Here is a 25738-nt window from a genome sequence, read left to right as displayed (position 1 = left end):
TGCTCCTTGTACTCCTCCTCAACTTCCTTTTCCTCATGGAAGCTCAGTTACATTAAGGAAAAGAAGGACATGCAATGTCCATTTTTTATGTATGATATTGAGAAGAAACTTCAACTTGGAGAAACAACCTCTCTGTATAATTCAAAGTCTCTCAAGAACAAAGACACTCTTTATAAAAGAGAAGTACTACAGTTCAATTCTAAGTATTCTTACCTATATCTCCTATTTTCTCCTCTTATCAAAGAAAACTTTCTATTGAAGTGGATGGAGACTATAACAGGTAGATAGAACTTGTCAAAATGCAGAGAATATGTGACTGTAGGTACTTGACCCTAATTCATCCATTTCCAAGGCAACCCCTATACTTAACCCTCAGGAAAAATCATGGAAAAGGAGGCAGGAAGCCTGAATAAGCCTGAAGAACAGGATGCCTGGTATGAGGTAGTGTCTTTTTTTCTATACTTGGCAGGAAAGCTGTAGTCATAAAAGGTCAAAAAATGTGGTTGCCTAAACAAGTCCAGCATAGTTACCATACTATCTGACATGCCTCCATGGGTGAAGGAAGTTTCACAATGTCCTATTCTAAAGGCTGCTGAAAGAAGGGGAGTCATGTTCCAGAGAAATTGACCTCCTGATTGGTTATTCAGTCCTAAATGATCAATCCTAGAACTGTACAGTCAATGGATTCAGTAGGGGAAGATTTGGAGGGGAAAGAAGAAGGGGTGAAAATGATGCAAATACAGAATGCATGTAGAATATTAAAAAAACTTTACATAAAAAAAGAATAGGGCTGGAGAGATGGCTCAGCAGTTAAGAGCACTGAATGCTCTTCCAGAGGTCCTGAGTTCAATTCCCAGCAACCACATGGTGGCTCACAACCATCTGTAATGGGCTCTGGTGCCCTCTTCTGGTGTGTCTGAAGAGAGCAATGGTGGTGTACTCATATACATAAAACAAATAAATAAATATTAAAAAAATAAGAATAAGTATTTACAAAAGAGAAGTAGTTATTAATTAATTAAGCTTAGGTATTTAACTCATTTTATTAAAGCAATGACTGAGAAACACAAATATAATTTAAGGGCTATTAGTATATTAGCCATTATCTAAATTGTTTACCATTTGTTTGTTTACCTTTTAGAACATTTTACCGTTTATAGGTTTCTTTTTATTTTGTATTTCCTTTAAACTTTTTTTGCCTCAAAATATGACATTTATTCAGAGAGAGAATAAGAACAAAACAACAACAACAACAAAACAAAATCAAACCAACCAACCAACCAACCAACCAACCAACCAACCAAAAAAAGCCACCCAAACCAGATATCCATCCCTTGACTCCCTTCTCTCCCTACTTCTGCTGTTTCTCAGCACCTCCTCTCACACCCCCAACCCACAGCACTGAACCCTAGGCTAGGACCTGACAGCAGGACAGCTCCTCAAATGAGGTCAATAACATTGACAGCATCTCTTGAATTGAGGTGTTGAAGAAAGTCTCAAAGAGTCCTCTTGCCTTCTGTCACGTGCTAATAGTGACACCATTATGGTCAAACCATCGACCTTGACTGATTCTGTGGATGTAGTTTTCCCTGTTGGTGGGAAGGTTGTAATTGTGGGAATTTCTCTGTTGGTGGTAAGTGCTGGAATTAAAGGTTTGAAGTCTTGCACAGTTATTTGAATGTAAAAGATATTTTTCTACTAATTTTTCTTAGTCTATTAATCATAGTTTAAAACCTCATGTTTCTCTATATGTAAAACTCATCAGTTTTAACAAATTTTGACATTGCTACCTTACAGTTATTTTTCTAATGTAGTTTTGATTGCCTTTAAAATCCAGAACATTAGCCAGGCAGTGGTGGCGCACGCCTTTAATCCCAGCTCTTGGGAGGCAGAGGCAGGTGGATTTCTGAGTTCAAGGCCAGCCTGGTCTACAGAGTCAGTTCCAGGACAACCAGGGCTATACAGAGAAACCCTGTCTTGAAAAACCAAAAAAAAAAAAAGAAAGCCAGTACATTTTTAAAAGTAAATTTTAAAAATATTTGTATTTTAGTTTATGGGAATAATAGTTCAAATTTGTCTTTGCAAAGTGAATAATGCATGTAGCATTCTTTCATTTAGGGAATTACTGAAGACATGTTGCTTTAGTAGTAATAAGTATGTTTTAAAGTAAATATTTTTTTTCACCTTCTAGAATTTGACACACATAAACACAACTGTGTTCATAATGATATTCAGTCAGTTGTATCTATTATTTCTGGTATCTTTGATCTACTATCTTTTATTATGATTATATTTCTATTGATTCCTGCAGTTTTTGCTGAGTGCATGAGATTAAAATATAAAGATTCATTAGATTTCTGTTCTCTACCATGAATTACTCTCTTTAGAATTATAAATTGCCTATCTTCCTCTTTTATTTTTCCTTTAATCTAATATAGCCTGATATTAATGTCTGAACTCCTGTTTATTTTTGTGCTTAATTGTCTGTGATATATTATTGTCTATTTGTTTATATGCAACTCTGCTTAGTCATTTTCTTTTAGATGAAATCTTTACCTATAGTTTTTTTTTCAGAAACAACATAAACCGATATTTCTAGCGCTTTTTAAAAAATATCCATTTACTCTTTTAGTTATATTTGTTTTATTTTGCTACATTTCTTTTTTTTCAGTTTTTTTTTTAATTTAGAGTCTTGCTTCTTGATTTTCAGAATACCACTACATAATTCTTCAGTTCTCCTCATTATAAACTGGTTAAAGTCATCACTATAATTTAATGAATATGCCTACGATAATATCTCTTGGTCAGCATGTACATACATGATCTCTAAGTGATACGTTTATGTGTGGCATAACACAAAGTTGGTATACATGAATATATTATATAACTACATGTGCAGGTGTGTGTATATATGTATTTCATCTTTGTAACAACTTGATATTGCACATTTTTTATTCAGGCATATGGAAAAAAATGACACTCAGTACTGTCAAACAACTATCTCATCTCTATACTGCGGTTTGGAAGACCTGGCCTACACAGTCTCTTAGCGATCTTGTACTACCCTCATTTTCACGTCTTGATGTATTTTCTGGTCTATATCTCTTGATTCATCTGTTCATTCATTTAAATCAAATAAATCTTAGAAATCGACCTTATTATTTTTTTTGACTTGCGGAGATGTTGTGAATAAGTGAACAGAAATGTCCATTTTATATAAAATGAAGTTTTTAATATTTTTCATGTTGGGCATCAAACCTGGGACCATGGGCATGCCAAGCAAGCACTCTTCCGTTGAGTTACACCACTACCTTTAAATGGTCATCTTCAACAAACTTATTTTGTTGAAGCAAGAAGCACAATGAAGAAGGAAATGTTTAATTTGACAATTTCTGTCTTGAATGAGTGATGATTAACACAGTAACAACCAGTCAAAGTATCTTTGGAGTGCCTAGCCATAAATGAAATGTCTATAGCATGTCCCTCCTTCCAAGATTCAGGGACAATTGTAAGAGCCAGAGGTTGGGGTAGACTAGAATAACAGTGTCTACTGGACACAGCATGACTGCTGCACTCATGGTGGGTTAACTCTGCTCCAGTGGACGGTCTAACACTTATGAGTGTATGGTAACACAAATTGGATTCAGTGAAATATTTTTACAAGAGAAACAGAGGAAATGAAGGAGGGAGGAGAGAATCTTGGAAGAGTTAAGGGTAAATATGATTAAAATACATGTATATGCATATGGAATTCTCAAACAATTTATGCATGTGTGTATTTATATATAAATAAATACTGCTTGTCTACCTGTAATTATTCTGTTGTATAGTTTCATGTGGAAATGGTCTTTTCTTAAAATCAATGATTTGCAACTCATTTCACAAGAAGATATTAATGTAATGCTTGTGTCAGCTGATTATTCAATCACATATTTTTAAACAGACAAATAAGGCAACAATTAAATAATAACTTTTTTTATGTTCTGCCTCAAATGTATATACCATCTATCATAGTTTAGCCCAAGCAAGCATATAACCTTACCCCTCCATTCTAGGGCATTGTGCTTCTTGATTGGCCAACAGGAGTTGGAGTTTTAACTTTTCTTCCATCATAATCAGTAGTAATTTTGGTACTTTTCTTAAATAAATAAAATATGTCTAAGTCACTCATAGGACAAGCCTCTGAGAGAAATCGATAGAGATAAAGTGAAGTTCAGAATAACATTTATGATATATGGATATATCCCTAAAATAAAGAAAAAAACACCCTCATAATATGTGCTTTTCTGAGAAGTACATAAACTATTTGGCAGGATGAACAAGTCCTTGTAGAACTTCTAAGTTAGACTTCTCACAGTGTACACCTTCTGTATTTAAACAAGGCTATATTACTTAGACAACACGATTTAAAAAAAAAGTTTGACTAATTGAAGCAGAATTCTATAGAAACCATGAACTCTGACTAAAATTCTCAAAAGAAATAGATCTGTGTAGGATTAGATTTATTTTTTCAAAACCTACTTTATTTCCAGTTCTTAAATGCTTCAACCTCTCTTCTAACCCTTTGACCAGAATGTGGTGGTTTGAATATGCTTGGCTCATGAGAAGTGACACTATTGGATGGTGCGGCTGTGTTAGAACAAGTGCATTACTGTGGGAACGGGCTTTCAAGCACCACCCAGTGCAGAAGAGACAGTCTCCCCTAGTTGAAGTTGGATCAAGACGTAGAACTCTCAGCTTCTTCTCTAGCACCATGCCTGCCTGGATGCTGCTGTGCTTCCCACCCTGATGACAATGGACTGAATCTCTGAAACTGTAATCCAGATCTAGCTTTTTTTTTTTTTTTTTTTTAACAGTTGCCTTGGTCATGGTATCTCTTCACAGCAATGGAAACCTTAACTAAGATGCAGAGGTAGGAGGAAAAGAAGGTTAATAGGAAAAGGCTGTTGTGGATCTGTTTAGAAGCAGTTTCTTTGGTATGATTCCACTATTTGTTAGAATACTAGCAGTCTAGTTTGCTAGCAAACACTCAGCATGAATCAGTAATGGCTGCATGATACAGCAAGGCTCTGTCAAATCAGGATGAGTCAGCAGAAGAGGCCAGAATCAGCCAGAAAATCACAAGAAGATTTTGGTTTTTTTTTTTGTTTTTTTGTTTTTCTACAAAGACCAGTAAAGACCAGTGAAGACCAGTGAAGACCAGTGAAGACCAGTGTTGTACTGCATGGCGTAGCATTGTAAGAGCATCCTTTCACTTTTTGAGGGGTTCCATTTATATTCTTTCTAAACATCATCCTCCGTCTCAAGCATCCATTTCAACAAAACATCACACACCCTCTCACAAGATAGCTTCCAGAAAAATACATGTGACACAATGGAATTGTTAAAGAAATTAAAGATTTCCCCTTCAGATCCATAAATGATCATAAATATCATCTGAGAAATCCTTTATTTTCAAGTTTTTGTGCCCATTGTAAACTTATTCCCCATGATACTTTTGGGAAGAAAGTGACTTCCCATACCTTACACTTGTGGTGCATACTCTTTCTTCTTGAGAGTTTTCTGCAAGGGATAGTCACTGCTTTCCCTCATTCACCTATTCACTTATTGATTCACATTCATTCTTTCACATCTCATTGTACTGGTTGGTTTTATGTCAGCTTGACATATGCTAGAATCATCGGAGAGAAGCCTCAGTTGAGAAAATGCCTTCATAAGATCCAACTGTAAGGCATTTTCTTAATTAGTGGGGGGAGGGACTGTGAGTGGTATCACCCTTGGGCTGCTGGTCCTGGGTTCTATAAGAAAGCAGGCTGAGCAAGCTATGGGAAGCAAGCCAGTAAACAGCACCCCTCCATTGTCTCTGTACCAGCTTCTGCCTGCAGATTCCTGCCCTGTTTAAATTCCTATCCTGCTTAAATTCATGTCCTCATTTCCTTTGGTGATAATCAGTGATGTGGAAGCAAAAACCAAATAAACTCTTTCCTCCTCAACTTGCTTTTTGGTCATTGTGTTTCATTGCAGCCATAGAAACTCCTAACTAAGACAGTCATTTTTGTGCATTTAAGGAGTTACCTGTTTAGAAAAGAATTTTTCAAGACCCTCCATACTTGTTAATCATAAGCTTTTCATTTGCATATCTATGCGCTGCTGTAATAGTTGACATTTTCGTCACATTATAAGTGGCTTTACTGTTTCAACATCCTGTATCTTACATGTGTACTTTTGGAATATTATAGGGAATCAATAATTTTGAATGCCATGCAGAAACACGAAGGGAAGAATGAAATGCTCAGACATATATTTCTGGTGGATTGATGCGGAGAGTCATCGGCTATGGGCTTGTGTCTGGGGATAAGAGAGAGAATACATGGAAAGCCATAAATTGGAACCATGGGAGCAGATTTATTTAAGAATCCATGTACTTGCCAGTTTGCTATCAGTCATCTGACTCTTGAAAGGACAGAATAAGTTACTCAGGGCAGTGTCAAGGAAGATTTAATTTCAGATTGATGTTTTCTTCTTAGATACTCCATTCTTCCATGCTTTCAGCCAGACTCACTGATATCACCTTCAAAAACTATCCTTGCTTACAGTAAGTCTCCTGAGCAAAACCAATCACAGGGACATACACCTCATTTCAGGGCACAGAGTACCTATGCATGTGTCTTATTGCATTCTTTTTACTGACCTCTTCTGGTCAGGTACCTATCTTGAACAAAACCCACAGGCTTCCTTAATTTCTAGAGCACTAATATAGCAATATGTCCTATGGTAAATGTGTTAACCCTTCAGTGAAGTTTTCTATAGCAAATTATTGCACCAACTTTTACCTATTTATATTTTAATTAATTTATTTACATCCCAAATGCTGTTCCCCCTGTCAAATTCCCCCTCACAGAGTCTCTGAGAGGGAGACCCTCATAGGTATCTCCTACCCTGGCATATCTCGTCTCTAAGGTTAGGTACATCCTCTCGCACTGTAGCCAGACAAGGCAGCCCTACGTACTGGGGGCCTAGGTCCAGCCCATGCTTGCTCATTGGTTGGTGGTTCAGTCTCTGAGAGCTGCCAAGGGTCCAGGTTAGTTGATTCTGTTGGTCTTCCTGTGGAGTTCCTATCCCCTTCAGGGACTTCAATCCTTCCCTTAACTCTTCCATAAGAGTCCTGGACCTCTGTCCTATGTTTGGCTGTGAGTATCTGCATCTGTTTCAGTCAGCTACTGGGGAGAGCCTTTCAGAGGACATTTTTGCTAGGTTCCTGTCTGCACACCTAACAGAGTATCATTAATAGTTGTACCAACTCTTCTATAAATAGAATTTGTTAAAATGTTTGCATATATAACTTTTATATAGATATACAGTTTTACTCTTAAAATATAAATAGTCTGGATGTGTCATATAATACATATGTATTTATCTTTATAAGAAAATGCAAAATTGTTCTCAAGGTTTTTAAGAGTTTACACTCCCCCTTCCCCCTACCCAGTATATGGTAATTCTAGATCCCCTATGTTCACAGCAGCATTTAGTAGCTCAGTTGCCTTAATTATAGACATTTTACTAGGTATATAGACATATCTCTGAATTTTTTTTAACTATATCATTGTATTTGGTGATATATAAATTAGTTCCTATTTAAAAATATTTTTTGTCCAAGGATATATTCTTTCCAAAAATAATTCAGATTATTAAAAAAATATTCAGCTAATGTTTGTTATTTTAAAGTTTGTAATTTGGCCTATAATGAATTGATTGTTATCTGTTCATGTATTACATAAACACTTGTTAGGCACTTAATATTTGTTGAACTCTGAATTGAAAAGGCACTAGCTATTCAGCAACAAATTAAACATTCTTGTTGTAAAGTTTAAAGTTTATATGGAAGAACAAATAAATTGGATATGTTAACAAACTATAGTAGACAGAAGAACTGGCTCAGTGGCTAATCTAATCGACACACAAAGAAAAAAAAAGAAGAAATACAGACCCTAAATTATGTCAACATTGAGAAATACAGAAAAGGGAGAACAAGCAAACCATGTGAGAAGTAAAAATTTGAAGTTATAGTCTTCAGTCATTCATTTGACACAGGATTGCACCAAATAATCCAATCAAAAAAAAAAAATCAAAAAATAAGAAAAACTCTCTTGAAATATCTCGACCTGAGAATACCATGATTAAATCTACTGTTTTATATGAACAATATGTAGCCAGAAAAGAAAGAAATCTAAAATTAGAATAAATATATAAGAAAAAATTATATTTTAAGAGAAGAAAGATTCATAAAGCAGGCCGTGGTGATCATGTACAAGTAGGAGGTGAGGTCCATTACCTTGACACTGACATGAGCCCTGTGGCTTTGGAAAAGAGAGTCTACAGGTAATAATACAAGTTCAATATAGTGAAAAAGGTGAAGATTTTTTATCTAGCAGTATCTAGAAAAGGTATTGATTATATGAAAAATAATTCTCAAAGAATTTTTAGGTCTATCACCTTGTTGGTTACTAATTGCACTTCAGTCACATTTATAATGCCACTATGGCACCATTTCTCAGTATAGTTAGCTATGTGTTGCTATATCAAGTTTTGAACTTTACTTTTTGGATGTTATAAAAGAAAGGTTAACTAATTAGTTTATGTGTATGTGCCTGAGCCTTAGGGAACCTGCAGTGACCAGAAGAGATTGTTGGATTGCCTGAATCTGGAGGTACCTGTGGTGAGCTGCCATGTCTTGATGTGAAACAAAGCATGGCCCTCTACAGGGACAATAGAGCTCTTACCTGCTGAGCCATCTTCTCAGCCTGACATTCCTTGGGTCTTACTCCCTGTCAGCCACTGGGTCTTTAGAAATAAGACCTTTGCTCCACTTTTGCATTTTGTATTTTCCCATTTTTTCTCCACACCTAAGTATAATATATACAAACACAACAGCCTTTGGTATGCCTTTGAGATGTATGGGTAACACAACCTGTGAGAACTCTATCAGCAACTGATTTACTGAAGTAAAAGGGTGCCCGCATGGCTTAATGCAAACAAGGAGTCAGAAGGAAAAGGAGAAATACAGTTAACTCTTTATGCATGTGAGTGCTTCGCTGGTGTATTTAACAAAACATGGATCCTAAGACATTAAAAAAAATTGTGTCTATATGAAGTGTAGAATTTATGGTCATTATTTTCTCCCTAAATATGGTCCAAAACTATTTATACAGTTTTCACAATGTGTATAATTTAAGTGGTCTGCGGATGATTTAAAATGAAGGCAGGACAGGTTAGGGACGTGCCCAGGTTAGGAGCAAATTCAATGTGATATGCAGGCAACTGAAGAACCTGTAGATTTTGATATTCTCAGGGGTTCTCAAAGAATTCCCCCAATAAGAACAGACTATCACATCTCGGTGATCACTGGAAATGGCTTCAGTTCGCCAAAAATTATGCAGTACAAAGTTATTTATTAATATACTTGCTAGGGCTTTGTAGAAACACAGAGTTATAAGACTAAATCTTAGAAATAGTTATTTTAATAGGTCCAAACATGATGCAATAGCAATACTTAATAAAGTTCAATATAATATTTTCTTTATGAATGAGGAAACAGGAATGGGAAGTCTTGGTTACTTTTGAAGTTGCACAGGGCTGGGATATCAAGCCGTGGTGTATATAGTATGCTAGTTTACACTGTTTTTAAATCCCAAAGTGAAGGTGCAGCAGAATCTCTTTGCGTATTGATTGGATCTTGTCTTAGTTAGGGTTAGTATTGGTGTGATGAAGCACCATAATCAAACAAACCAACTTGGAGACGAAAGGGTTTATTTGGATTATGCTTCTACATCACAGTTCACTATTGAAGGAAGTCAGGACAGGAACTCACCCAGGGAAGGAACCTGGAGGCAGCACTCATGCAGAGGCCCTGGCCCACGCCTAAAGACTTGTGCAGCCTGCTTCTTTTTACAGAACCCAGGACCACTTGGCCAGGGATGGCCCCACCCACAATAGGCTGGGCCTTCCCCCATCAATCACCAATTAAGAAAACATCCCATAGGCTTGGGGACAGCCTGATCCTATGGAAGCATTTTCTCAATTGAGACTCCCTCTTGCATCAAATTGACATAAAGCTAGCCTACGCAGGTCTGATGAGGTTTTTCGTCCTTTCATAACAGCTCATTACCGAAGATGGATTTAGAAAAAGGGAAAACGTGTGCCAATTCCAGTAAAGATTTTTTTTATAATTTAATAATTTCTACTAGATTAAATAACGAATTTGTATTTTATACGTATATATTTTTAATTTTCCTTTTTATATGAGCCTAGATTTACATATTAATTACTACAGTATTGGCCAGAATTCCCTGTCTCTCCTTCCTTCCTCCCTCCCTCTATCCTTCTTTTTTTTTTTTTGGTTTTCCGAGACAGGGTTTCTCTGTGTAGCCCTGGCTGTCCTGGAACTCACTCTGTAGACCAGGCTGGCCTCGAACTCAGAAATCCACCTGCCTCTGCCTCCCAAGTGCTGGGATTAAAGGCGTGCACCACCACTGCCCGGCCCCTCTATCCTTCTTTTCTTCCTCCTTTCCTTCCTCCCTCTCTTGCTTTCTGTCTCTCTCTTTCCGCTTCCTCTCACTTCTGTCCTTTCCTCTCTCCTTTCTTATCTCCTTTCCTTTTTTTTCATCTCTAAATTCCTCAGTTCATTCTACTTAGTGTATTTGTTCAAGGCATTCTTTGGTTAATAGTTTGCTTATATGTTTAAAGTAAACATATTTAAATTTAGGGCTATAACTTTAAGCATTACTTTGATTAGATCCCCTGGGAACTACTATGAAGTGTTCTGTTTACAGTTCCTAAGCAGTATGTTATTAATTCAATTTTGTCTTGACCAAGTTACAACAGAGAAAAGGAAAAGTACTTAGAAATTTCCCAGTATATTGTACTTGATCTTTGCTTAAGCTCCTACAAATAATTAAGACATTCTACAAGTTATATTTAGAATTTATAAAGTGTTACATGTCTATAAATATTGTGCAGAAAGATAAAATCCAAACTCCATCATGCTTAAGTATTTATGTAAGGCCGTATGGTAAATTTATTCATCTTTTCCCACATACATACTTACTTTTGTGGAACTGAACAAATAGTATGGGTTTTTAAAGTAGTCACATGCTTTGTCTTAATTTATTTTTATAATTGCTCCAAAAGTATAAGGAGTCATCATTTTTCATTGATGCTATTAGTACTTTAGATATTGCTACACAGTATTTACAATGACTAATTCTATTGGTATGCATGGTATCCTAATGATTAAATATGCTGAAACTTCAGTTGTTTTATCATTGAGAATTTAATTGTTTTTTATTTGAAGCCATAATAAATAATACTGAGTTGAATTTATAACATTTTCCTTGTTTTGGAGTATTCCCTTAAGGCAGATTTACATAAATGGGGATCTGGCACAGAAAGTGTGAAATATTTTTATGATTCTTAATATAATGCCAAATCACTTTCCTGAAGTGTTGGAGCATTTAAAAATGCAATCAGAGATGTGTGAGAGTACCATTTCTTTATTCCCTTGCCAGCAAGAGATATTATCGTTTAAAATATCTTTCCCTAATTGAAGAGATTTGAAAGGGGAATGTACTTTAATTTGCATTTGCTTTCATGTTTTATAAATGTGTTTATGTGTTTCACTTTCCATTCTTTGAGCTATATTTCCTGTCTTGACAATTTTACACACTCATTTGGCATAATATACATCATTTTATCTGGCTTTAATATGTTATTAGTAAAGCATATCTTATTGTTTATTTCCTTCCAGCATAATTTTCTCATTGATCAAACAATAAGGGCAGGGATGGGGCAGATGGCTCAGGGGTTAAGAGTACCTGATGGTGTTGCATAGGACTCAAGTTTGGTTTTCAGCATCCATCTGACTGCTTACAGACTCTTGTAATTCTAGCTCCAGAAGCTCCGTAACCCTCTTCTGGTTTCTGAGGGCACATGAATTCACATGCACATACCTGTGTATAGACATGCACATATACACCTATAATTAAAAACAGTAAGAAGAATGTTTGATGTTAATTATGTGTCTTACTCAAGGATACAATTGCTATCATCAAACACCATCATCAAAGGCAAATTGGGGAGGAACAGGTTTATTTGGCTTACACTTCCATATCACTGGTCATCACTGAAAGAAGTTAGGACAGTAATACAAACAGGGCAGGCAGGAATCTTTAAGCAGGAGCTGAAGCAGAGGCCATGGAGGAACACTGCTTAGTGGCTTCCTCACCATGGCTTTCTCAGCCTAGTTTCTTACAGAACTCAGGACCACCAGCCTATGGGTAGCTCCACCCACTAATGGATTGGGCCCTCTCACATCAATCACTAATCAAGAAAATGCTCGACAGGCTTGCCTGCAGCCACATCTTGTGGAGGCATTATTACTCTTAGACAGAGGCTTTCTCCTCTCAGATGATTCTAGCTTGTGTCAAGTTGACAGAAAACTTGCCAGCACATTATGCAATACAATGCAGATTTTAGAAAATGTATTCACTGTGGCTTACATTTTATTTGATTAAATACATTCATGTTGTAATTAAACTTATAACACATGAGAAACCTTTAGTCTCCACAATAGCTAGAAAAATAGCAAATCACCCAAAAGTTTTCCAAAGAGCCAATATTTATGACCCAACTGTAGTTTGCTAGTGTTAAGATGTTTGTATTTTACTTTTTAAAGGTAGGATCAATCTAACTGTATAGCCCCAGGTTGGCTTTGAACTTAGTATCTTCATTCTAAACCCCCCCCCCCCCCCAGTTCTGAGGTTATGGATATATACTACTATGTTTGGGTCACGACTTTTTAGTTTCTCTTAGGTGTTCTCATGTGATTACCTTTTGTTTTGATTAATTATAACCATAATATTTAAGAAAAATATATTTTTCTTAAAAAGGAGAAGATGGCTTCCAGCAATTTCCACCTAAAATACTACTTCTTATATGGGTCATCAAGGGTCCAGAGAGTCTCTTGGGTGTCAAGGTGAAAAGACCGGGAAGCACAGCATGATGTATAATATATAGTTAATATCCTGCATGATTGTTCTAGCCCTAGTAATGAACAGACCAAGTCTAGACAGATTCTTATGAGTCCATGTGGACCCATTGTTTACCATGCTAGTGTAAATGGCCACTAGATGGTTCATCCCATATTGAAAGTAATGTTGCTTTGGACCTTTATATTTTTACCATGTGTCCTTGGGTTCTAGATAAAATTTTTTATTTTAGCAGAACATAAAAATCTGTGAGTAGGGGACATGAGGGGGTGGGAGGAGAAGGGTTAACTAAGATGAAGGAAAATTTAAAAAGCCACACCAAAACCTACTATCTTCTCACCCAATAAAAATGTAAAAAATAATTTGAAGGGAGGTAGGCTGTAAGATTAGAAACGGAAAGATGCTAAACAAAATGAGAGAAGACACACCTACTCCTGGAGAAACTTGAGAACTCAGGGAGTGGGCAGGTCTGGTGAGGTAGGGTGGATGTGGGTGGGGACATCCTCTTGGAGACAGAGAAGGAGGAATGGAATGAGGAACTGTCAGAGGGCAGACTGGGAAGGGGATAATGACTGAACTGTAAAAAAAATGATTCAAGATAATAAAAAAAAAAAGAAAAATGAGAGAAAAAATCTCAGAGATAATCGTTCATCAGTAGAAGATATAGAGACTCTCCAAAACATTACAAACTTTTCCTTTCTGTCTTATTGTCTACCAGAACTAGGTGAGAAGACCCCATTGCCGAAGATACCACAGACCATGGTTGCAACATAGAGCAAAATCTGACTGGCATTGATTTGGAAACCTCCTCACTGCTGGCTAATTTCCAAAGTGCTAGAAGGCACTACACAGGCAGCTTTGGGGAGAAAAGACATCACCAGTTTTATCCCACAGTGAACTTTATGAACTACAACATCAACCTGCCAGGCAAGAGGTGCCCATATGTGCAATAGTGGATGGCTGCTATGGAGGTAACAAAATGCTCTTCACAGAAGGGAACACATGCCTCGTACTGTAAAACTAGTTAAAAAAAATGTACCTCAAGCATTCATAGGCTCTATAGGGAATTTACTACTGATGTATAGGGGATTGACTACCGCTACGTAGATGCAACATCAAACTGTTTTCTAAATAGCTGTGTTTTATACCTCAGAAAAAGGATATTTGCAGTCCTAGTCAGAGAAGTCTAACTTTACACTGAACAGCTGTGAATGCAAAAGGCTAAACAAAAGCTGTGAGGCAAACATAATAGTATATACCCATAACCTCAGCACCGGGAGGGTTGGAAAGGAAGATCCCAAGTTCAAGGCCAACCTGGGGCTATTATAACTAGATTGATCCTACATTTCAAAAGAGATATAGGTGATAGATGAGATCTCTAGCAAGTTACTTATACTATCTCCTGTGAGGTTCAAGGAGAGGGGGAAGGAAAGAATGCAAGAGCAGAGGATCTGAAGGGCAACTCTATCCTCTAGATAACCACATTGCTAATGCAGTCATGAACTCAGAGCAACTGTAATTACAGGTATTGATCCTGCATAAGACAAACCTGCTCAACAGTCGCTCATGGGCAGAGGAGGGGCTCCTGGGATTCTACCATTTACAGTGGACTTATTGCTGTCATTAGGCTCTGGGCGAGGAGCAGGAGATATCTTCATCTCCAATGGTTAGTTCCAATCACATTCTCACACAGATTGCCAGTGGTTAAACCCAGGCTTCTAGTTAGTTTTTGTCATCTTGACATAGAGTCACCTGGGAAGCGAGAACCTCACTGAAGAATCCCTTCCATCAGATGGGCCCGGCGGCATGTCTGTAGGCTATTTTCTTGAATAATGATTGATATAACAGAGACGAGATCCTAGAGTGTGGTGCCATGCTTGGGCATTGGATGTATAAAAAAAAGCAAACTTAGCTTTTTTTATGGAAAACAAACAAACAAACAAACAAACCAGTAAGCAGTCTTCCTCCATGATCTCTGCTACAGTTTTCGACTCAAGCTCTTACTTGGGCTCCTGCCCTGACTTCTCTCAGAGATGAACTATGATATGGAAGTATAAGCCAAATAAATGTTTTCATTGCTCAAGTGACTTTTAACTATTGTATTTATCATAGCAACAGTAAGCAAACTAGATGGGTTTTGTTGTTGCTATTGTTTTGTCTTGTTTTGTAAAGAAAATACAAAGAAAATAGAAGGATACAAATGTGGAGAAGATACAAGTAGGGAAGAGGGTGTTAGATAGAAGATGAAAGGACATAAAAGAGAAATGGAAGTAACAGCAATCAGAATATGCTAAATACATGTATGACCTTGTCAAAGAACAAATTTCATTAGCACCCTCCCCCTTATCTTTTATAAGGTAGTTTTTGTCCTCATGTTCTTTTCTTAGATTAATTTTATCTTCTACCATTATCCCTCCATTTCCCTGCTGCCCTGACACCGTCTTCCCCTGTGGCTGTTGAGCTACTTGGAGAAAAGTAATAAAAGCAGCGGTATTTTTGGAAGCAGAATCTGCTTCCAGCTCTTTGCTCCATATTTCGTTTGCCCTGTGGACCGTTGAAGGAAGTGAAGCCAAAGACACCGGTTTGCATCTGGATTCTAGCCCAACCTGAAGAGGACCTTTTGGAGTTCGGAGAATGGATTTAAGTTCACAAAGTGCTTAGAACAGTGCCTGGCACCAAGTCAACACTTAATGAATGGAAGCTATTATCTTCTGTATTTAGGTTGGTTCTGCCTCTCTACTTCTCCCTGGGTAAAGTTTCCACATGATCACCAATGGTTGCTTCTTAGAAACTATATAGCAATAAAATAAAAAAGCAGGGCCAGTTGTGTTTGACACGAACAAGATTTCTAAAGTAAGTTTTCCTATTGGTTCTCCTGAAACTTTAGAATTAGTTTTCTCTTTTTTTTTACTCCTCGGAAACACTCTTCCTCACCAATTCTAAATATTAGAAGTAAGATTTTGAATTTTGTTTAGAATGGAAGGTTTTTTTTTATCTTCAGATACTGTGGAATGTTGGACATGTATTAAGCACTTCATAGACAAAATCGCCATAGTAGTACTTGCTCCAAGTACAGTTGTCAATGGTTTACTCAAGATAACTCACTGGTCTTCTAACCTATTCCTGTGAAGTAGGTACCGTTTTATTTACTTAATCACTGAAGAAACCAACCAACCAAACAAACAAACAAAAAGAAACAACAAAGCAAACCATGAATAAAGGCATTAAACTGGTAGAGTACAACCCAAAACACATGTGGACCTCAAACCAAGAGACATTATTTTCACATTTATCTTTTGTTTGTTTTCAAAATGAGCATACAAAGCATTGAGTTTTATTTATTTATTTGTTTGTTTATTTATTTATTTTTGGTTTTTCGAGACAGGGTTTCTCTGTGTAGCCCTGGCTGTCCTGGAACTCACTCTGTAGACCAGGCTGGCCTCGAACTCAGAAATCCGCCTGCCTCTGCCTCCCAAGTGCTGGAACTAAAGGCGTGTACCACCACTGCCTGGCAAGTAATGAGTTTTTCATGACATTTTCATACATAATTGGTTTTTATTGATCCTCAGGTCCCTGCTTTTCCCCATTTTCTTAGTTCTATTTTTTTTTCTTTTTTACATTTTTAATTTTTGTGCCTATAGGTGGATTTGAGTGAGATTGTGTATCTGTTTGGAACTGCCCATGGAAGCCAGAAGAGGACATCCGATCTCTCATAGTAGAGGTTGAAGTAGAAGTTACAGGCACCACCTTGTACTGAGATGAAAACTCCAGTTCTCTGAAAGAACAAGAAACACTCTTAATCTGCCCAGCCTTCCCAGTTGCCTCTTTTGCCTTTCTAGTCACACTCCTTTGTGCTCCTGGACCCCCACAGTCCCCTTTCTACTACCATCTACACATACTTAGTTACTCCTTCCTTTCTCAAAATCTCATTTATGTCTCTTATGATTCTCTTTCTCATTTCATGATCTATGTCTACATTCACAACAGTATATACACAAATATTATTTTATTTTATCCAATTTACTTTACATCGTAACTACATCTTCCCCTCACTTCTCTCCTTCCATTCTACCCATCTCATCTCCCCTCCTCTCTATCCTCCCAGGTTCCCCTTTTCTCCTCAGAGAAGGGGAGGCCTCCCATGGATATCAACTCTCACTGATATATCAAGCTGCAGTAGGACTAGGTCCATCTTTTCCTATTGTGGCTAGGCAAGTCAGCCCAATGAGTGGAAAGGAATCCAATGGCAGACATCAGAGTCAGATACAGTCCCTGCTCCTACTCTTTGGAGTCCCACATAAAGACTGAGCTGTAAAACTGTAAAATATGTGCTGAGAACCTATGTCCATCTTATTACATAGATACACACTTATATGTGTATATGTATGTATATGTAGGTGTGTGTATATACACATATATATGTATACACATATGATGGTTTAATTATGTTTAGCCTATAGGAAGGGGCACTATTAGGAGGTGTGGCCATATTGGAAAAGGTGAAGGTTTGTTAGAGGAACTGTGTCATTGGGCAGGTGTGTTTTTGAGGTCTCATGTATGTATGTATGTATGTATGTATGTATGTATGTATGTATATACACTCATGTCTGACCAGTGTAATGCAGAGCTTCCTCCTGGCTGCTAGCAGAAGATAGTATTTGTCTGGCTGCCTTTGCATCAAGATGTAGAACCCTCGGCATCTCCAGCACTAATTAAGCCTGCATGATGTCATGCTTCCCACCATGATGGTAATGGTGAAACAATAAGCCATCCCCAATAAACATTTGTCTTTATAAGAGTTGCTTTAGCCATAATATCTCTTCACAGCAATAAAATGCTAACTAAGACAACACATATACATATATAGGGTAAAAAAGAAAAGGGTTTATATATCACAGAAAATGTGCAGTCATTATGAATCTGGCTACTCTGATATAATTTCTTTCACTTTCCTCTAAATTTCATTATTTAAGGTTGAATAAAAATTATGTTGTGCATCTGTACCAAATTTTTATTACTTATTCATCTGTTGATAAATAGTTAGATCGATATCATTTCTTGGCATCATTAATAGAATAGCAATAAACATGGGCATGTTAGATATTTATCTTAGAGTTAGAAAGGGTTTCTGTTTCCCCACATCCTTGCTACTTGCTAGTTAGCATTCTCTCCCTCCCTCTCTCTCTCTCTCTCTCTCTCTCTCTCTCTCTCTCTCTCTGCCATTTCTGATGAAATGGAATCTCAAAGAAATTTTAATTTGCATTTCTTAGATAACTCAGGATTTTGACCATATTTTGAAACGTTTATTGACCATTTATGGTTCTTTAAAGTATTTTTCTTACATTTACTTATTTAGTTCTATGTGTATGCAGGAATAAGCATGCATGGATGTACATACATGCCATGGCCATGTGTAGACATCAAAGAACTTGTGGTCAGTTCTCTCCTTCACCAAGTGGGTCCCAGGATTCAAACTCAGGCAAGCTGAGACATTTCACCTCTGTTGTGGTTCTTCTTGTAAAAACTGTTATTTATTGGTAGGTTGCTTTTTTCTTCAAGTCTCTGTTCTCTAGGTATTAGCTCTCTGTCTGAAATATAGCTAGCAAAGATTCCTGTAAGATGTCTTTTAATCCATGCAACTCCACTGATCAAGTCTCAGGAGTATTACATACATTATTCAGAAAGTTCTTGTGTATGCTTTTATCTTGGGAGTGTTTTATCTGTGGTTTCTTCTGGCAATTTCGCCATCTTAAATATTTTAATTAAGGTCTCTAATCCATTTCGAACTTCTTTTTTGTCCAGAGAGAGAGATATGGATCTAGTTTCATTCTTCTCCTAGCAGATTTTCAGACTGACAATACCATTTGCAGAACAACCTGTCTTTTATCTACTGCATATGGTTTCTATTGGGAAATTTTTTTTATACAATATATTTTTAACATTTTCTCCCTTCTCACAAGCATGTACTGTCATTTGTTTCATTGATCTTGGGCATTCTGACTTGTGTAAGATGAAATTTCAAAGCAGTTTTGATTTCCTGATGGCTAATGATGTGGAACATTTATTTGTTTCTCAGCCGTTTGTGTTTTATCTTTGAAGACCTTTTGCTTGAAGACATTTTTTTTTCAAATTTTGTGAAGAATTGTGTTGATATTTTGATGGGTATTACGTTGAATCTATACATTACTTTCAGTAGGATGGCCATTTTTGCAATATTCATTCTACTTATCCATGAGCATGAAGATCTCCACATCTTCTGATGTATTCTCTAATTTCTGTCTTCAATGTCTTAAAGTTTTTACTATACAAGTCTTTTACTTGCTTGGTTAAAGATATCTCAGGATATTTTTGGAGGCTATTGTAAAAGGTTCTGTTTCCCTCATTTCTTTCTCAATATTTGTCATTTGTATGTAGGAAAGTTATTGATTTTTGTGAATTAATTTGGTATCCTGCTACTTTGCTGAAAGTGTTTTTCAGTTGTAGGAGTTTCCTGGTGGAGTTTTTAGGCTCATTTATGTATGCAATCATATCTTCACATAAAGATACTTTGAATTCTTCCTTTCCAGTTTGTATCCCCTTGCTTCTCCTCAGTTCAGTTGTCTTATCACTTTTGTCAAGACTTCAAGAACTATATTGAATAGGTTTGGTGAGAGTGGACAACCTTGTCCTGTTTCTGATTAGTGGCATTAGTTTGAGCTGCTTTCATTTAAGTTATGTTGTCTATGGGCCTTATACTGTTGAGTTATGTGTTGGTGATTGGTTCCAATTCTTTGAATTAATCGGGCCCCCAAAATCAGTAATCTGCGTGTCCAAATGCTGATGGTCATTCTCCCCAATTGGTTTTTTATAGATTAACAAAGAGCCGGTGGCTGGGCAGGTAGAGTGAAGTGGGACCTTTAGATATGAGTGAGCTGGGAACTGGGAGAAAAGAAGACAAAGAATCGTTGTGACTCAGGGGAGAAGGATGGATGTAAGAGCTGCAGGAGAGAAAGCCAACCAGCCATGTAAGAATTCAAGTAAGTTGCTACCTGATTGGTTCTAAGGCAGCAGGGAAAGATTTAGAAGTCTCAGGCATACCAAAGGGGAGCTTTGCCAGCAAGGGTAGGGGAAGGCTTAGGGGTGTCACGGCATGTCAAAAATTAACTGACACTTGGTGAGTGTGCGTGTGTGTGCGTGTGTATGGGTCTTTTATCCGCGAATGTAGATAGCTCCTGGGTGGGAGCCAAAGTAGCCTAGCTATATTTCTCTCTACAGGTATGTCCCTTGTGTCCCTGCCTACTCTCTCCAGGACTTTTATCATGAAGGACTTTTATCATGAAGGAGTGTTGGGTTTTATCAAAGGCCCTTCTGCATCTAGTGAAATGATCATGTGTCTTTGTATTTCAGTTTACTTATATGGTAGATTACATTTATTGATTTGTATATGTTGCAACATCCCTGCATCTTGGATAAAGCTTACATGATTATGGTAGATAATATTTTAGATGTGTTCTTGGATTTGGTTTGCAAGTTTATTATTGAGAAATTTTGCATCTATGTTCATAAGGGAGGGTGCCTACAATTCTCTTTTTTTGTTTGTTTGTTTGGAATATGTTATTCTTTTTGTTGGTCCTTTATATGGTTTTGATATCAGGCTAGTAGTGGCTTCATAAAAAGAATTAAAAATATGTTCGCTCTGCTTCTATTTTTAGTTCTTCTTTGACAGTCTGGTAGAATTCTGCACTGGATCCATCTGGCCCTGAGCTTTTCTGGTTGGGAGACTTTTAATTACTGCTACTGTTTCACTGGGGGTTATGGGTCTATTTAAATTGCTTAAACTATCTCGTTTTACCTTCGGTGAATTGTATATATCTAGAAACTCATCCACTCCTTTAGGCTTTCCCATTTGATGGAACACACATGTTTAAATATATATCATTATGATTCTCTCAATTTCCTTGTTTATTTTTAATGTGCCTCTTTCATATCTAATTTTACTAATATGAAACTTTTTTCTCCATATTTTAGGTTATTTGGCTAATGGTTTGTCAATCTTGTTCATTTCTTCCAAGAGTAAATTCTTCATTTCATTGATTCTTTGTACTTTTATTGTTGCTATTGTTTGTTTCTCTCATTGATTTCTGTCCTGAGTATGGTTATATCTTGTAAAGTACTTTTTTGGTTCCTTTGAGTTTTGTTGTTGTTGTTGATTTTTTCTTTTCTTTTCCCTTCCTTCCTTCCTTCCTTCCTTCCTTCCTTCCTTCCTTCCTCCCTCCCTCCCTCCCTCCCTCCCTCTCTTCCTCCTTCCCTTTCTTTCTTCCTTCCTTCCTTCCTTTCTTTCTTTCTTTCTTTCTTTCTTTCTTTCTTTCTTTCTTTCTCTCTTTCTTTCTTTCTTTTTTTGTTTTTGGTTTTTCGAGACAGGGTTTCTCTGTATAGCCCTGGCAGTCTGGAATAAACTCTGTCGACCAGGCTGGCCTCTAACTCAGAAATCCTCCTGCCTCTGCCTCCCAAGTGCTGGGATTAAAGGCGTGCACCACCACCACCCGGCTTCTTTCTTTCTTTCTTTCTTTCTTTCTTTCTTTCTTTCTTTCTTTCTTTCTTTTTTCTTTTTTTTATGTAAGCAATTAGTGTTATACTCTTGCCTCTAAATGGCTTTCATTGTGTCCCATAGGTTTGGATATGTTGTGTATTCATTTTCATTCAATTCTAAAGTTTTTAATTACTATCTTGATTTCTGTGCTGACACTTTGTTTATTCAGTATTGAGTTGCTTAATCTCCATGAGTTTGTGGGCTTTCTGTTCTTTCTTTTGCTGTGGATATTCAGCTTTAGTTCATGAAGATCAGATAGGACGCAGGATGTTATTTCAATTTTCTTGTATATGTTGAGACTTGCTTCGTGTCCACATATGTGGTCAATTTTGGAGACTGTTCCATGAAGTGCTGAGAAAAAGATGTATTATTTCATATTTGGGTGAAATTTTCTATAGATGTCAGCTGGGTCTGTTTGATTTATAATTTTATTTAACTTTGGTGTATCTCTGTTTAGTCTCTGTCTGTATGACCTGTCTATTAGTGAGAATGGGGCTTTGATGTCATCCACTATCACTTTGCAAGCTTCAATTGGCGTTTTTAGTTGCAGCACTTTTTCTTTTATGAACCTGTGTGCCCCTGTGTTTGAGGCATAGATATTAAGAATTGTAATGTCTTCAGGGTGGATTTTTTCTTTAATGAGTGTATAATGTTCTTTCCTATCTCTCTCGATTAGTTTTGGTTTTAAGTCTATTTTGCCAGACATTAAAATGACTTTACCTGCTTGTTGCTTAAGTTCATTGCTTTGAATATCTTTTTATCCTTCTATTCTTCAGTGGTGTCTATCCATGATGGTAAGGTATGTTTCTTGGATGCAACAGAAGGAAGGATCCTGCTTTTCAGTATAATCTGTTAGTCTGTGCATTTTTCTTACAGAATTAAGACCATTGACACTGAGAATTTTCAGTAAGTACTGTTTATTGATTGCTGTTATTTTGTTGTTATTCTGTGGATTTCCCACTTCTTTTGATGTACTATTTTGGGATTATTTATTCCCGTGTTTTCTTGGGCATGATACAAGTTTCAGATACAAGTTTTTCTTCTAATGCTTTCTATAGAGATGGAATGGTAGATAGAAATTACTTAAATTTGGTCTTATCATGGAATATTTTTCTTCCTCCATTGATTGTGATTGATAGTTTTTGTGGATATAATAATATCTCTGGCATCTATGGTATAGGAGCTTTTGGTCTTCAGAATTTCCAGTGAATTTATTTCAATGGGTATACCTTCACATGCTACTTGACCATTTTACCATGCAGCTTTTTAATATTCTTTCTTTGTTCTGTATATTTAGTGTTTAGATTATTATGTATAATGGAGAATTTCTTTTCTGATTCCATCTCTTTGGTATTCCATTTGTTTCTTGTACATTGACAGGGACTTCTTTCTTTAGAATGGGGAAATTTTCTTTTTTTTTTTTTATTGGTTTCAAATATTTTTCTGTGCCTTTGACTTGTGTTTCTTCTTCTTCCTCATTATTTGTAGGTTTGATATTTTTATAGTGTCCCAAATTTTCTGGATGTTTTATTCCTGGATTTTTTCTTTCATTTACTATTTTTTTAACTGAGCTGTCTATTCCTTCTTCCTTGTCCTCAGGATTTGAAATGCTCTCTTTCATGTCTTGTAACCTATTGGTGAAGCTTACCCCTAGAGTTTTTGTTTGACCTTCTGATTTTCTCACTTTCAGTTTTATTCCCACTTTTGGTTTTCTCTAGCTATTCTAGTTTTATATTCGTGTCTTGAAATGTTTTTGTTATTTCATTCAACTCTTTGTGTTTCTATTGTCTTCATTAATTCATATCACTTTAAGGTCCTTGAACATATTAATAATTGCTGTTTTAAAATTTTTATCTTGTGCTTTAGTTAAACTGCATTTCTCAGGGCCTACTGCAATAGCACTACTGGTTTCTAGAGGAGGCATACTGTTATGGCTCCTTGTGTTTGTGCTTTTGAGGCAGATTTTTTATATATATATTTTTGAGGGTTTTTTTTTTGATGTCCATATCTCCTTTTGTCTTTGTTGTATGGTTGTTCCATTCTTTGGTTGTAGTTGCCCCTTCTGAATTCTAGACAAGTGTAGTGGCTATGGGGTCACTGTGCTTCTGCAGGTCTCAGGTTACACAAAGGAATGAAAATGGCCTAGGAGGAGAGGATGCAAGGGGTTGGCATTTACCTTTCTCCTTTGATAGCGTGTAGATTACCTTCCAGTAAGGTGAACATTAGTCTATAGGGATACAGGGTCTAGGGAGGCACCAATCTATGTTCAATTTCTCTGTGGTAAATGATTCGAATAGGTGTTGTCTTCAGCAATGCAGCTTTAAAATTAGTGTGTGGAACGTGATCAATAAGCTTGACAACAACTTAAGTTGTTTGGGGGTTTCCATGGGACCCCTTAGTAAACAACTCAATTAGATGTAATCCCTCTTTGCACTGGAAATTTCGCTTGGTGGCAAAAGATATCTATTTGGGGCTTTGCCCTCTCCATTATTTGGTGACTTTATAGTTTCTGGAAATAGAATTTTTTATGGTACACATGGGAAAGAATGGGAAGGAAGAGGAGAGGTATAACTGCCAATGAGTTCCTTTGTCTTCACATGCATCTTTGAGCTTAGGGACCAATGTGAAAGCCAGAAGTACAAGTGAAGGTAAAACAGTCATCCTAACCCATCACACCCATTAGTAGTGATTCTTCATCAAACTGTTTGCCATTTTTAGGATAAATACTACACCTGGAAAGGGAGTTGCCATATGATAGTAAAGGCTATTGTTTTCAAGTCTTATTATTACATTTGTCTGTCTGTGTGCGTTAACTATTTTTCTGATGCTGTTATCAAATACTATGACCAAGGTAATTTATAGAGAAGTTTATTTTGGTCTAAGATCCTGGTGGAATGAAAGCCCATTATGGCAAGGAGGCATGGCAGCAAGTAGTGGGAATAGGAAGCCGAGAGCTCTCATCTTTAAACCACAGGCACAAGCAGAACTAGAAGTGGATCAAGATTATAAACTCCTGGTGGGTCTTCCCGCTGTTGCTGTCGGGGCCACGGCTGAGCACACGACCCTGGCCTGAGGTGGTGGTAGGAAGCCCACCGCTGTTTGCTGCGACCTCATGGAGGGTGGCGCAGGAAGTAGCAACAAATTTACCAGCGGTTTAGCTGGATTCTTCGGAGCCGGAGGAGCGGGTTACTCGAATGCTGATTTGGCCGGCATTCCGCTGACTGGTATGAACCCCCTGTCTCCTTATTTAAATGTGGATCCACGCTACCTGGTTCAGGATACTGATGAATTTATTTTGCCAACTGGAGCTAATAAAACACAAGGCAGATTTGAACTAGCTTTCTTTACCATTGGAGGATGTTGCATGACAGGGGCTGCATTGGGGCAATGAACGGTCTTCGTTTAGGGTTGAAGGAAACCCAGAGCATGGCCTGGTCCAAACCAAGAAATGTACAGATTCTGAATATGGTGACTAGGCAAGGGGCACTTTGGGCTAATACTCTAAGTTCCCTGGCTTTGCTCTATAGTGCTTTCGGTGTTATCATTGAGAAAACATGGGGTGCAGAAGATGACCTCAACACAGTAGCAGCTGGAACCATGACAGGAATGTTGTATAAATGTACAGGTGGTTTTCGAGGAATAGCACGCGGTAGCCTGGCAGGACTGACACTCATCAGTCTCTATGCACTGTATAACTGGGAGCACATGAAAGGTTCCCTGCTCCAACAGTCACTCTGAAGATTTTTGCCACCTCAGGAGTGGGGGACACTTCATAGTCATCCAGATCAATTAATAAGTCAGTCTGGAGTTGCTTTCTCTCTTGTATCTACAATTACTTTGAACAATTGGAGACTCTGATTTGCTGTGACAAAGATCATGGATGGTTAACCTGGACTGCACTGCTTGCCCTCAGTGAGCGGAAGCCAAACCCTTTGGTGGCTCACTGAGTATGTGTTCTCTTCTCCTTTGGAGATGATCTTGCACCTCCTATCCCCAAACTGGAAAAACCACTTACTCTCCAAATTCAGGCCATACTTTTATTACCATGTTAACTCATTTAAAAATCTAAAACTTAATGTTGCCCTGTTTTCCAAATAAAGGGTGAAAATAGAAAAAAAAAAGATTA

General features: G+C 37.2%; 1 pseudogene; it reads left to right on the top strand.

The window, feature by feature from the left end:
- Positions 1–24719: 24719 nt before the first annotated feature.
- Positions 24720–25470, top strand: LOC114621980 (annotated as a pseudogene).
- The last annotated feature ends 268 nt before the right edge of the window (positions 25471–25738 follow it).

The sequence above is a fragment of the Grammomys surdaster genome, unplaced genomic scaffold, assembly GCF_004785775.1.
Source record: "Grammomys surdaster isolate TR1022 unplaced genomic scaffold, NIH_TR_1.0 185, whole genome shotgun sequence".
NCBI lineage: Eukaryota > Metazoa > Chordata > Mammalia > Rodentia > Muridae > Grammomys > Grammomys surdaster.
Note: the sequence above shows the minus strand (reverse complement) of the source record. Positions and strands in the feature narration are given on the sequence as shown.